The sequence below is a fragment of the Rhinatrema bivittatum genome, chromosome 8, assembly GCF_901001135.1.
Source record: "Rhinatrema bivittatum chromosome 8, aRhiBiv1.1, whole genome shotgun sequence".
In the NCBI taxonomy this organism is placed as follows: Eukaryota; Metazoa; Chordata; class Amphibia; order Gymnophiona; family Rhinatrematidae; genus Rhinatrema; species Rhinatrema bivittatum.
Window position 1 is genome coordinate 113,141,115 of NC_042622.1, and position 13,135 is coordinate 113,154,249.

Genomic DNA, 13,135 nt, shown 5'->3' on the forward strand with positions numbered 1-13,135 from the left:
CTCTAATACACACACCCCTCTCTTTCTCTCTCTCACACATAGGCATACATCCTTTCTTTCTCTCTCACACATACTTGCTCTCTCCCTCACACACATACAGGCTCTTTCTCTCTCCCAGCCACCTATACAGGAACTCTCATACACCCCTTTCTCTCTCTTTCACACCCGCGCACACAGAGGCTGTCACCCACACATGCACTCATACTCACAAGTTCTCACTCTCAGGCTCCCATACACACTACAGGATCTCATACACAGACACACACACATGCTGTCAGGGCTTGAGCCTCTCCTTCAGCCACCAGCGAGATGGATTCCACTGGTGGCCACCAGTCCTCCTGTTTTGTCTGCCATGGTATGAGCTCCACAGTGGTGTGCTGAGCCTCTCAATCTTCAGTTGCCAGTGGGATGGGATCCACTGGTGGCCATCGGGTCCCTCTTTCATCAGCCACTGTGAGATAGGCTCCATGGTAGTCTGCCAGGTCATGGGATGGATGGCAGCAGGAGTAGTGTTTAACCGAACGTCATCTCCTGCTGCTGCGGGGTCAGTCTCACAATAAGAGCTCATGACTGTTCCTGCAGCAGCAGGAGATGACATTTGGTTAAACAAACTCCTGCTGCCAGTTTTGGAGGAGAAGGGAGGAATAGAGAGGTGTATTGCCACTGATCAGATGAGGCAGGGGTTTGGTTTATCCCTGCCCGATCTGATGTATAAAATTGGGATGGCACTTGCCAACTCGTAGCAATACCTATGGGCTGGGGATTCACTGAATCCCTTGAAAGCCTTGACTGCACACCACTGAGGGTAACTGAAACACAGGCTCTCCCATCAAATCCCTCTCTCATACACCCTCCCTCTTTTCACCTTCTCCCTCCCCATCTAACTCCTTGTCACACTTCTTTCATCTCTGGTCTTTCTCCTTCCTTCCCCCGTCTCTCTTATTACCAACTTCCTCCTTTGCATCTCTGTCCTCCCCCTCCCATATCTTCCTACCACTCTCTCCTCCTTCCTATTGCTGTCCTCCCCATCACTCCTTTTCCTTCCCTCATTCTACAAAACCATGTGTTTGTAAAAATCTGATTTTATGTATGTAATTATGTTCATCGCCTAGGCCTTTTTTGTGTTAGGCGTTTAATAAATTTTTTAAAATGAAAAATGAAAAATGAAATGAAATGAAAAAAACCTCACCTCCCACTTTTTCACATCTTTACTCTCTTCCCATCCCATCTTCTTCCACCCATGTTACTTCTTCCCTTTGTAATCTATTCCGTCCCTCATTTCCTACCTCTAATTTATACTCTGTCCCCACTTAGCCACCTCAAACTCCCAACTCCCATGTGGGGCCATTGGCCCAACAGGCACTAATCACTGCCCTCTATGCTGCCATCTTCTCAGTTATCTCAGCAGGAGATACAGCATGCAACTCTATAGCATAGGCCATGGGGACTTAGAGCATGTGCAGTGCTGCTTGTCCCTCTACCCCGCCTCTTCCTCCTCACGCTTTTCTGCTCTCACACAGACATATTCACTCACACACTCCCACTCCATGCTCTTACACACACATGATCAATCGCAAATTCCCCTTTCTCTTGCTTTCTCTCAGACATGCTCAATCTCACACTCCCCGCTCGATCATGCACACATTTCCCCTCTCTCTCACACATATATGCTCACTCAATACACTCCCCTCTCTCTGTGTCTCTCACTCACACATGCTCACTCAAACTCTCTCCATTCACTCACAGTCTTCCTCTCACTCTTTTACTCCATTTACTCACTCACACACTCCCCTTCTCACTTTCTCTCTCACACCACATGCTCATTCTCACAAATACCCCCTATCTTTCTCTGACACTCTCATGCTCACTCACACATCCTTCACTCTCTCACGTGTATTTGCTCAATCATACTGTCCCCTCTCTCTCACATATATGCTCACTCACACACTTTCCCTCTTTCACACACAAACACACACATGTTCATGCAAACATTCCCCCTCTGTCTCTCTCACACACATGCTCATGCACATGCTTCCCATCTTATTCTCTCCACACACACGATCAATCACATACTCCCCTCTGTCACACACACACATATACTCAATCACATACACACTATATATCTGCCACACACAAGCTCACTCACAAACTCCCCCTCTCTGTCTCTCACACTCATGCTCACTCACATATTCCCTCTATTCACAGTCTCCCTCTCTCTCTCTTTCTCACACCACATGCTCAATCAAACATGCCTTTTTTCTCACACATATGCTCACTCACACACTCCCCCTCACTCTGATTTAAATTTTCTCACTCATACTCTCCACTTCTCTCTTTGCCTCACACCCATGCTCAATTATGCACTCTCCTCTCTCGCACAAAACACCCTCTCTCTCTCTCTCTGACAAACACATGCTCACTCCCCCTCTTACTCTCACACATGATCAGTCACAAACTCCCTCTTTTCTCTCTCACAACTACATGCTCATACACTTCTCCTCTCTCACACATACTGACTCACACACTCCCCCATCCCTCGCTCTCTTTCTCTCTGATGTATACTTGCTCACTCACACTCTCCTCTTCTCTCTCTTTCTCACACACACATATTCAGTCATGCATTCCCCTCTCACATACATACAAGCTCAGTTCTCCCAACTCTTATTCTCAAACACTCATGCTTAATCACACACTACCCCTTCTCTCTCTCTTACACACACACACACACACACACACACACACACACACTCATTGACATACTCCACCCTTCTTCCTCTTTCTCATACATGCTCAGTCGCACACTCTCCCATTCACTCACACAAACTCTCATTTCACATGCTCCCTCTCTCACACAAATGCTCAATCACACACTCTTCCTTTCTCTCTCTCTGTCACACACACACACACATTACCCTCTCTGTCTCTCATGAGGACATGCTCACTCTCACATTCCCCCATTCATGCCACTCTCCCACCCTCTCTTGTTCTCTCACACTACATGCTCACTCATACACTTCCCCCTCCTTCTCATACACACTCATACCCACTCACATACTCCTCTACCTCTGTCTGACACACAATGCACTCTCACATACTCCCCCTCACTCTCTCACACATGCATGCTCACTCACACACTCCCTCACTCACTTTCACACTACATGCTAATACACACTCCCTCTCCCTCACACACACACAAATGCTCACACACACACCCCTCTTTCTCTCACACACACATGCTCAATCAGCCGCATCTTCTCTCTCTCACATGTATGCTCATTCACATACTCCCCCTTCTCTGTCTCACACCTCCTATATCTCTCATATACTTGCACACTCACACATTCTTCCTTCTCTCTCTCATTTGCCCTCTTTCACACACACACTCCCCACTCTTACTTTCATACACACTCCCAATCATATATTCCTCACTTTCCTCTCTCACACAGATTCATTCATACATTCCCCTTCTCTCTCTCTCTCTCTGATATGTACTCAGGCACACACTCTCTTACCAACACTTGCTCTCTCACACTTCCCCCTCTCATATGCATGTTCACTCACACACATATCCTCTCTCTCACAAACACATGCTCACTTATACTCCCCCTCTCTTTTCCTCTCTCATACATATGCTCATTCATACACTCTCTCATGCACCCATGTTCACTCACATTCCCTTCTTTTTTCTCGCACACACTTACACACTCACCCTCTTTCTGTATCAAACACCCAGAGACATGCTCATTCAAACACTCTCTTACACACACATGCTCACTCACTCTCACACATAATATACTCATTCACACACTCCTCCTCTCTGTCTCACAAAAACACACTCACACTCCCCCTCCCTCACATCTATATGCTTACTCACATCCCCATCTCTCTCACACACATGCACTCACTGACACAACCCCTCTCTCTATCTCTCACACACAGGTACATTCACATACATCACCTCTCTCTCACACACAAACATGCTCACTTACATTCCACTTCTCTCACACATACACACATGCTCACACAGACATGCTCATGGCATACATACTCCTTCATTCTCTCTCTCACATGCACATACACACTCCCCATCTCTCTCTTTCACACATGCTCACTCACACATTCCTTCTCTCTCTCTCTCTCACATGGACACACATGCTCACTCACACATTCCTTCTCTCTCTCTCTCTCTCACATGGACACACATGCTCACACACTCCAAATCTCTTTCTCATATACACACACACTGACTTATACACTCTCCTCTCTCTCTCACACATGCATGCTCATTCACACACTCCCCTCTCTCTGTCTTACACACACATGCTCACTCACACACTCTCCCCTTTATTCCTTTCTAACACACACACTCAATTATACACTCTCCATTCATGCATACACATCCACACTCTCTGGTTGAACAACCATGAAAACATGGTTGTTCAACCAAGCTTACTCAGAATAAAAAGTCATCAATCCGTGCCAAAGTAGACCACAATACGCCTACTCCCTTTTTCTCATATTGAGGAACTATGTTTTGTTATACTCCATCTCCTCACCTCGAGGAACCTTGTTTTGGTTACCCTGTCTTTCTTAGCTGCCTGTCGTTACCCCCTCTCCCAGTTTGGACTTCCCTGTTAAAATGTAATTTTCCAAACTTAACCTGTTTACTGTAAACCGACATGATGTCCACAACGAATGCCAGTATATAAAAATGTTTAAATAAATAAATAAATATATGCGCACACATATGCTCCCTCTTTCTAACAAATACAAACTCTCTCTCTCATTCTCATTTAATTGGGCCTCTCTCTGTTTTCTTTAGCTGCCATCGAGACGTGCTCCAACAGCCACCCCAGCAGGCCTCTCCCCACTGCATTTAACCACTGGCAGGATGGGCTCCAATTGTGATAAGGGGCTGGTGAATTTGCTGCCTTTCAAATGTCGGCACTATAGGTGACTGCCTACTTTTCTCAATGAAAGTGCCAGCCTTGGAAACAGGTAGAGCAATTGGAGGAGGTAACAACAGCGATACAAGTGAATGGAAAGGTACAACACATGAGGCTGAAAGTAATTCTTTAGGAATATACTTAAAATCCAGCTGGCTGGAGGGAGGTAGAGGTTGAGGTTAAGAACTGCTGGTCTATACTACAGGGATAGAGTTTCATTGCTACTTTTAAAACTGAAATACATTTGTGTAACTATTTGTGTAGCCCTGTTACAGTATAGCCAGATGCTCCAAAATGATTTGGGGCTCCTGCTTGTATGTCATTACTGTGTGCCTTTAAACTCTTACCATCTAACTTTAAAAAAAACCCTTATATGTGTTTTGTAAGCCCATGAGTTCTCTCCCTTAGAGATCTGGAGAGAGTTCTGTAGGAGGCAGCAAAGAGCAAGTAACCAGCACATCATGTTAGCTCCTACCTAGAATAGAAAAGTCTACTTTTCCAGCCTACTTCTAGGCTTGGCCTATTTAAGCACTCTAGGAGGAACGTGCAGCACATCATATATCTCCTTTTGTCCCAAGATCCTGGTGGCATATGCCTAGAGAACTGTGAGTAATACTGTATTGCTTGGAACTGGGTGAGCTGCAGACAGTAGTGACTGGAAGGGAGTAAAAATCCCTCTGCTCACAGTGGCTTGAACTTTGGACAACACTGTTGTAACTGCCCCAAATCTCCTGGGAATCTGAAGGTTGCGTAATTCCTAGAACCCCCCAGAACTAGATCTGAGGATGCAATGTTTGATGCATGCTGCTACTGCTATTAATGGATGTAAATTCTCCTATAGATTGGATCCTATAAACACTCTAATTTAGGGGTAGCTAACTCCAGTCCTAGAGTGCCACAAACAGATCTTATTTTTGGAATATCCACAATGAATATGAATGAAATATATTTGCATGCACTGCCTCCATTGTATGGAAATATATCTCATGCATATTCATTGTGGATGTCCTGAAAACCAGACCTAGTTTTGGCATTCCAGGACTAGAGTTGCCTACCTCTGTTCTAATTACTGTAAATAAACAGATCTTTGTTGGTACCACAAGTACTTGCCTGCAGCCTTCCATTATTACATGGGATTTGGCTACTTGCTAGCGATACATCTAGAGGGTTCTTGGAATATATCCTAAGTCTGTGCTTAACAGGAGAGGGAATGTTCATCTAAGGAAGGGCCTGGTCAGCCCTATGAAATGAATGCTTCACCACTACAGTATCTGTTTAAACATGGCTGAAAAGAAGACTGAAGTTGATCAAACCTAATACCCCTAAACAGTACAGGTACATTTGGGATGAGCAATTTACTTTTGCAGACCCTATTATTTAGCATATGGACCAGTTGGTCCTATTACTTTCTGGGGCTAATTTTCTTGTGAACTCGCCCTGCTATAGCATCAGAAATATTTACAAATAAGCAAATAGGGAAAAACATATCAGATTCTGACCTGCCAATTTCCTTCTGTTCCTTTGGGCCTCCAATTCAATTGGAACCAGAGCTAGGAATCTAATTGACATGCGAAGGAGCAGGGGAGTTTTTACAGTTAGCCATGGATTTTTCTCCTGTTTCACATTCCTCCTATCCCCTTGAACCTACCTAATGTGCCCATTGCAGTGATAGTCTTTTGGCCAGAGGCCATGCACCAGTGTTCCTTCTGGAACCCTGCAATCATGGGGCCCTGACCTAAACACTATATGTAAGCCTTGAACATTACCTCTGCAGCATCTCAAGCCCTAGCCGACCTGAAAACCTGACTTGAGCATTGAACTAGGGACTTTCCGTACATCGTACATGCATTGTCGTTGAGGCATTGGTGTAGCTCCTATTTTCACATTCTAATGTGAACTGTTTACCCAGCTTTATTGAGGAGGGGGGGCGGTAGTTTAGTAACAGGTTAAAAGGGACATTTCCAATTGTCTCATGACAGCAAGCCATGCATGCAGGTATAGTGGATTCATTCTTTACAGAGTAAATTCACAGTACTTTATCTTCGCACACCTGGTCACTTTTGATTATATAAGCATATTCAAAGTTAACCTTAAGTCCCACTGTCCAGTAAAGCTGGAGCATTCAGTCAATTGTTTTGCAAGCATTTGCAGAACTATCTTCTCTGAAAGGTATACGTAATACAGCAATGCTATTTTTCACTTTCTGTACTTTCTTGCATCTAAACAAGATGAACAACCTAAGCAATTAAAAAAAAACCCATTATTATCATTATCTAATTCTAGTTGTGAGGAAGAGAGAGGTAAAGTGACTTGGCCAAGGTTAATCCAAGAGTCAGTGGTAGAGTTAGAATTAGACACTCAGGGGTTGCTGACTCTTAAACTCAGAAAGCACAAACTGCTGATCCTACCTCCTCTGTGGGAGGTAACAGATGCACTCATCTATCTGACCAGTTGTGTTCCCCATATTTTCTGATAAGAGGCAGAAACATCCTTCCTTTTTAATGTTTTGGCACAGGAGGCAATGATTTTAAAAAAAAGTTTAGAAAAAGTATAGCATGGCTTTAAATAATTTATGCTCAACTCAGTTGATCTGTCTTTAATGAGCGTTCTTGCTCTTGCCTGAAAGTTCAGCTGACTTCTTATAATACCATACTTTTTTTTGTCTACTTCTCAGTGAATGATAAACTGCTTCGGTCCCATTCCTCCCTTTTTAAGATCAGTTTCTTTTTCTTTTCCTTTTCCTAAGCTTTATCTGTTCCAAAGGTCCCGCCTTATCTTAATTCTGTCACTTCTTAATGCTGCTTTATAACTTGCATTTTTTTTTGCATCCGCTTTTACCCAGATCACGTGGCCACGGAAGCCAATGAGGCCACTAATTTGGGTGCCGATTTGCCTTTTTTTATTTTTTTTCTAATCGTATGGAAGAATAATCAGCTCGTGTTGGGCCTGAGAAAACTTTTAGCCCAAACACGCAGGTCTGGACATTTCTGTATGATAAATTCCTAGGCCAGCATAAATCCATCTCATTTTTTTCCTTGTGGGACAATCCAGCGCAGTAGCTATATTCGAGTTTGACTGTCTGGAGTTTTACTTTTCAGGCAATTAGCAGTGAATCTGACGGCCCCATTACAGCTTCTACAAGGAAGAAAGTCACATCAAACGTAAGTAACAACATGAGATTTCTCTCCTGCTTTTCAGTTTGTTTTCTATCAAAGGACATTTGAATAACTATTTTTATTTACCATTGTTAAATATTTTTCAGGATGTAAAATAGATTGTTTTACTGAGGCCTACTGTGCAAAGAGCCAGTATCTCTAGGAATATTGCATGACACAAAGAAATATCCAGTTATCTGTGTGCTTTCTTCCCCTCTAATTTTGCATAGCACAGTAACTTGCTTTTAAATTTACTTCTAGGTTGTTAGAATTAGAACAACTTTCTTGTTGAACCTCCAAAATAAAGCTGCTTTTTATCCCCCTTTTAAAAGTCAGTAGCGACCTTCATTTTCAGTTTTTATTTTATTTTTCTGGGGAATTTATCAGCATTTACTAGTAGAATAAAAAGATTTTTCCCCTCATTTCCCCCATTATAATAAACACTGATAAATTCTCAGGCAAAATAAAATAAAAATTGAAAACAAAGGTCCCTAAAAAATAAGAAACCTTTTTAAAAAAAGAAAAATATGGAAACAAAAAAGCATTTTAGACTAAACATGTAGATAATTCCAAGAACAGGAATATGCGCCTTATGGCTAATATTTTCTTGATTTATGGTATGTCGAGAGTTATTTTGAGCTAAGAGGGGCTCATGCCTAGAGCCTCCATGTCACAAAGGATAGGCTGATCAACTCCTGGTTTTACCCTGGTGCATCCATGAACTTGTAGTTTCTTTTCTTCAGAAACTGAAGTTACAACTTATTAAGGAATGATGAAATATTGTCTTTTTTTACTTAGTTCTTTGCATACAGAGATGTATAGGAATAGAAATCTATTTGGAAATCTATCTTAAATCTTTTGTTTCTATTTTTCTTCACAAATTATCCTCAGTGTAGGATACATGTATTCAACATGGGATTATGAGCAATACATTGAATGTAATTAGCATTTCAGTTGATTATATATAGCATAAGAGTGATCATTTATGCCAACTGACAGCTGCTAAGTGAGTTTCATTGAATACAAAAACCATGATTGTGAAAAAGAGAAATTCCTAAATTAAGTATGGCAATAATCCACATAAAAGGATATGGTAAAAAACTAGAAAAGTTGTATATTAAATTGAAATGCATATAAATAATACACATCTAGAATATTTATAATAAATAGTTTATCCAGCCTTTCAGAGTCTTAAAATGATTTATTAGTCACAAACAAAACTATATGAAAACATATGACCTTTCAGTGATAAATGCTACTCTAGTAGAAAGCAGAATTCAGGTTAATGGATGGGCCCACATATCTAACAATAATGTACCATCTTGCGTTTGCAATTTATTTTCACACTGCCGTGACTACCTAAAGGCTTGCTTTACTAAGTTTTTTTTTCCCCTCACAGACATAGAATGGGAAAATTTTGTAGTAAATCAGGTCTTAAAAGTGTCAGGAGAGTTGTTTTTCTGCCCTGTACTTTACTCCTCCAACCCAATTACTTCTACTACTAATGCTATGCTAAATGAATTTTTATTCTACCTTTCCAAATAAGGGTCAAGGCAGTTTACATTACAATATTATAATTCAGGTACAATTGTAACTTGCTCCCAACTGGTGTCATAAACTTTCATTCTCAGCAATCCAGAGATTTTCCATTAGTATTTATCTTCTCCCTCCCCCCCATCTCCTGTCGGGAGTCTTCTGACTGACACAAATCATAGTTCCTTTCCGAGCTTGGTAAAAATGCACAGTGGGTAGTATGGCTGTTATGCAAAGCCAGGGATTTGCTTCTTCTCTCTTCAAGGGTCATGAGCGCTGTCTCTTCAGCACCCCCAGCCCTAGTCTCCTCTACAGAGCAGAGCTAGTTTTGGGAGGTGAACCCTGGTTTCCTTCATTGATCCAGCCCACCAGAGGGATCTTACCCAGTAAACTCAGCAGATATCTGCGCAGGCCTTTGACTCATGTAGCAGCTGCACCCAAGCAAGGATGATTTCTTAAAGATATCACACCATATTTAACAATTTAACCCCTTTCAAAGTGGGGCAAAAACTGGATTAAACCTGGTACAATTCTTGCACTATCGCAAAATTAGTGCGAGCCTAAAATAAATCAGCCCTGAGGTGTGTCTTCTTAGCATAAGGTCCCTGTAAGGGAAAAAATAACCCATGCTGTAGTTACACGATGGTAGGTTCCATGTTAGGAGTTACCACCCAGGAAAAAGATCTAGGTGTCATAGTGGACTGGACAATACATTGAAACTGTCAGCTCAGTGTACTGCGGCAGTCAAAAAAACAAACAAAATGTTAGGAATTATTAGGAAGGGAATGGTGAATAAAACAGAAAATGTCATAATGCCTCTGTATTGCTCCATGGTGAAGACTGCACTTTGAGTAATGTGTACAATTCTGGGCATCTCAAAAAAGATATAGTTGCAGTGGAGAAAGTACAGAGAAGGGCAACAAAATGATAAAGGGGATGGAACAGCTCCCGTATGAGGAAAGGCTAAAGAGGTTAGGGCTGTTCAGCTTGGAGAAGAGACAACTGAGGGGGGGGGGGGGGGGGGATATGATTAGAGGTCTTTAAAATCATGAGAGGTCTAGAACAGGTAGATGTGAATTGGTTATTTACTGTTTCAGATAATAGAAGGACTAACGGGCATGCCATGAAGTTAGCAAGTAGCACATTGAAAACTAATCAGAGAAAATACTTTTTCATTCAATGCACAATTAAGCTTTGTTGCCAGAGGATGTGGTTAGTGTAGCTGGGTTTAAAAAAGGTTTGGATAAGTTCTTGGAGGAGAAGTCCATTAAATGCTATTAATCAAGTTGACTTAGGGAATGGCCTCTGCTATTACTGGCATCAATAGGATGGGATCTACTTAGTTTTTGGGTACTTGTCAGGTACTTGTAGCCTGGTTGGGCACTTTTGGAAACAGGATGCTGGGTTTGATGGGACCCTTGGTCTGACCCAGTATGGCAAGTTCTTATGTTCTTAAAGCTAGATGTAAAACCAAGAAGCCACAAGGCCAAAGTGCCTTTAATTAGTTCAAGTAAATGGCCCAAGTTAATGACATGACCTCCTTGGTGTAGTAAAGTTTTTTGTTTTTGGTTTTTTTTTTTGCATTTTAACTAGATTCTGTTCAGGTTTGCAAATGTTATCCTGCATTATTTTACTATGCACAAAATTGTTTTGCATCTCATAACCGCAGCCTAGGATTTTGCAAGCTAATTAATGTGCATTAAATGTGTGCATCTTATAGTAAATTGTGTATAATGTATACCTAACAGGATTTTTAACATGTTAGACTGTAGCTATCACCAGGTAGCATGGAGCAGGTTATTTATAGGGCGGACAGAATGGCCCATTCTTCCTTCTGTTCTATGTCTTTTTCCTGAATTTTCTCCAACAGTTTTGCAGCAAACTAACAAACCACAGTCATTCCACTCAATTTTGTCTCAAAATGGAGGAAAACGTGCTTAACGTACTGATAAATAAATCCATAAATATCATCATATTTATGAGAACAATTGTTTCTTTGCAGTTTCACAGTAAGACAACAGTTTGTTATTTTTTAACTTAAAAAATACATACAATAGATACATTTTCCAGTTTAAGCTATAAAAAAGATAAGGGCAGATGCGTAAATATGCAGCATGCAATCACTTATAATAGGATGTGCATTAACAGATTTTGATGCCTGTTCCAGATGATTGCCCAAATTTATTCAGGTAATGAAAATCAGCTTCAATCCGGTTAGAGTCTAACTGACTTTCTAAATTTGTATTTGGAAAGGTTTCAAGTTATACTATGCACAGAATGGAGCGTCGGCAGACGGTAAAAGTGGAAGTGAGTTGGAATGTAGGGGCGAATCTGTAAATATTTGCAGGGAGCTGGGTGAAATGGAGCCGGGTCTAGCGAATATGGAGATTCCTGTCAAGTTCCAAACGGTCTGGATTTGTTTGAACCGATGTGCAGCCTATCCCAGATCAAATCTGATCATCGCGCTCCTCCCTCCCGGACTGGTTTTGGATGCAATCGGAACTTTCTCCTATTCCTAATATCTTACCGTTAGAAATGAAATAAATATCCCCTTCCCCTCGTATATCGTACTTAATCGTTAAGCAACTGAAACAAGATACCCCACAAGTGGGCACTAGCGTAACTTTATGATCGCTCTGCCAGGTCTGACTGATTCACTTTGAGTTTGTGTCAGCTTTGGCACAGCCACGTCGCCAGGCCATTGGTAAGAAAAACCGGAACATTTTTATTTATTATTATTATTATTATTTTTTAGAAATCCGCTAGCTCAATTGAAAATGAGAGAAAATTGATGGAAGGGAACAAGAACTGGTCATTAAGCGGGTTTGTACGGAGCTGTGCCGCTGTTTCCTGCACACACTGCCTTTGAGGATGCTTATTTTTATTTCCATTCGGATACAATAAATAATCTATATAATTTCCCCCACAACTAGCGTATGTAAACGTGAAATGAATGCCCCACCCCCCTCCCAGGCCACGGGGAGCTCTGCTCATTTATGGCAATGACCATTGGCCCCCGTGGCGTTCAATGTGCCGCGTTTTCGGTAGAATAATAGTTTGTTTTGCTATTTTAAAGAATTCATGGATAAAAAAAAAAAGAAGAAATCATAAATCGTGGTCCCTTAACTTATCTTTTGCCTTTTGAATTTGTATTTGATTGATTTATTAAACATTTAAAAACTGAATACAATGTTTGCACTTTTCTTTCCCCCTCCTCTCAAAGATATACCTTTTGAGTTTCCTTTTTTTCTCTTTAAAATTCTGACTCAAACTTGTGGTAAAGCAGCAAACCACATTTTTAAAGAAAATTTTGTAACAGGCTTCCAGTATTTTACCTACAAATCCTTTTTACAGTTAGCGCTCACAATAGACTGTAGGACAAATGTCCTTTTTAAAAACGTATCTATCATCTACGTTTGAAATATTAGATATATAAACTCTATATTTTTGACATTTGACTGTCCAAATTGTATTAGTAGGTTCCAACATAATTTAAGATTT

The 13,135-nt window shown here is 41.2% G+C and overlaps 1 protein-coding gene across 2 annotated transcripts in view; it reads left to right on the forward strand.

Annotated features, from left to right (window-relative positions):
• Window positions 1–7,860: 7,860 nt before the first annotated feature.
• NR5A1 (nuclear receptor subfamily 5 group A member 1) overlaps window positions 7,861–13,135 on the forward strand; it is a 174,079-nt gene continuing 168,804 nt past the window's right edge. Inside the window, exon 1 of one of the 2 annotated variants that reach the window (XM_029613113.1) lies at window positions 7,861–8,107. The gene's annotated coding sequence lies outside the window, so the exon portion shown is untranslated. Of the gene's footprint in view, window positions 8,108–12,033; window positions 12,339–13,135 lie in introns of those variants that run through there. The other variant, XM_029613114.1, reaches the window with a different exon arrangement.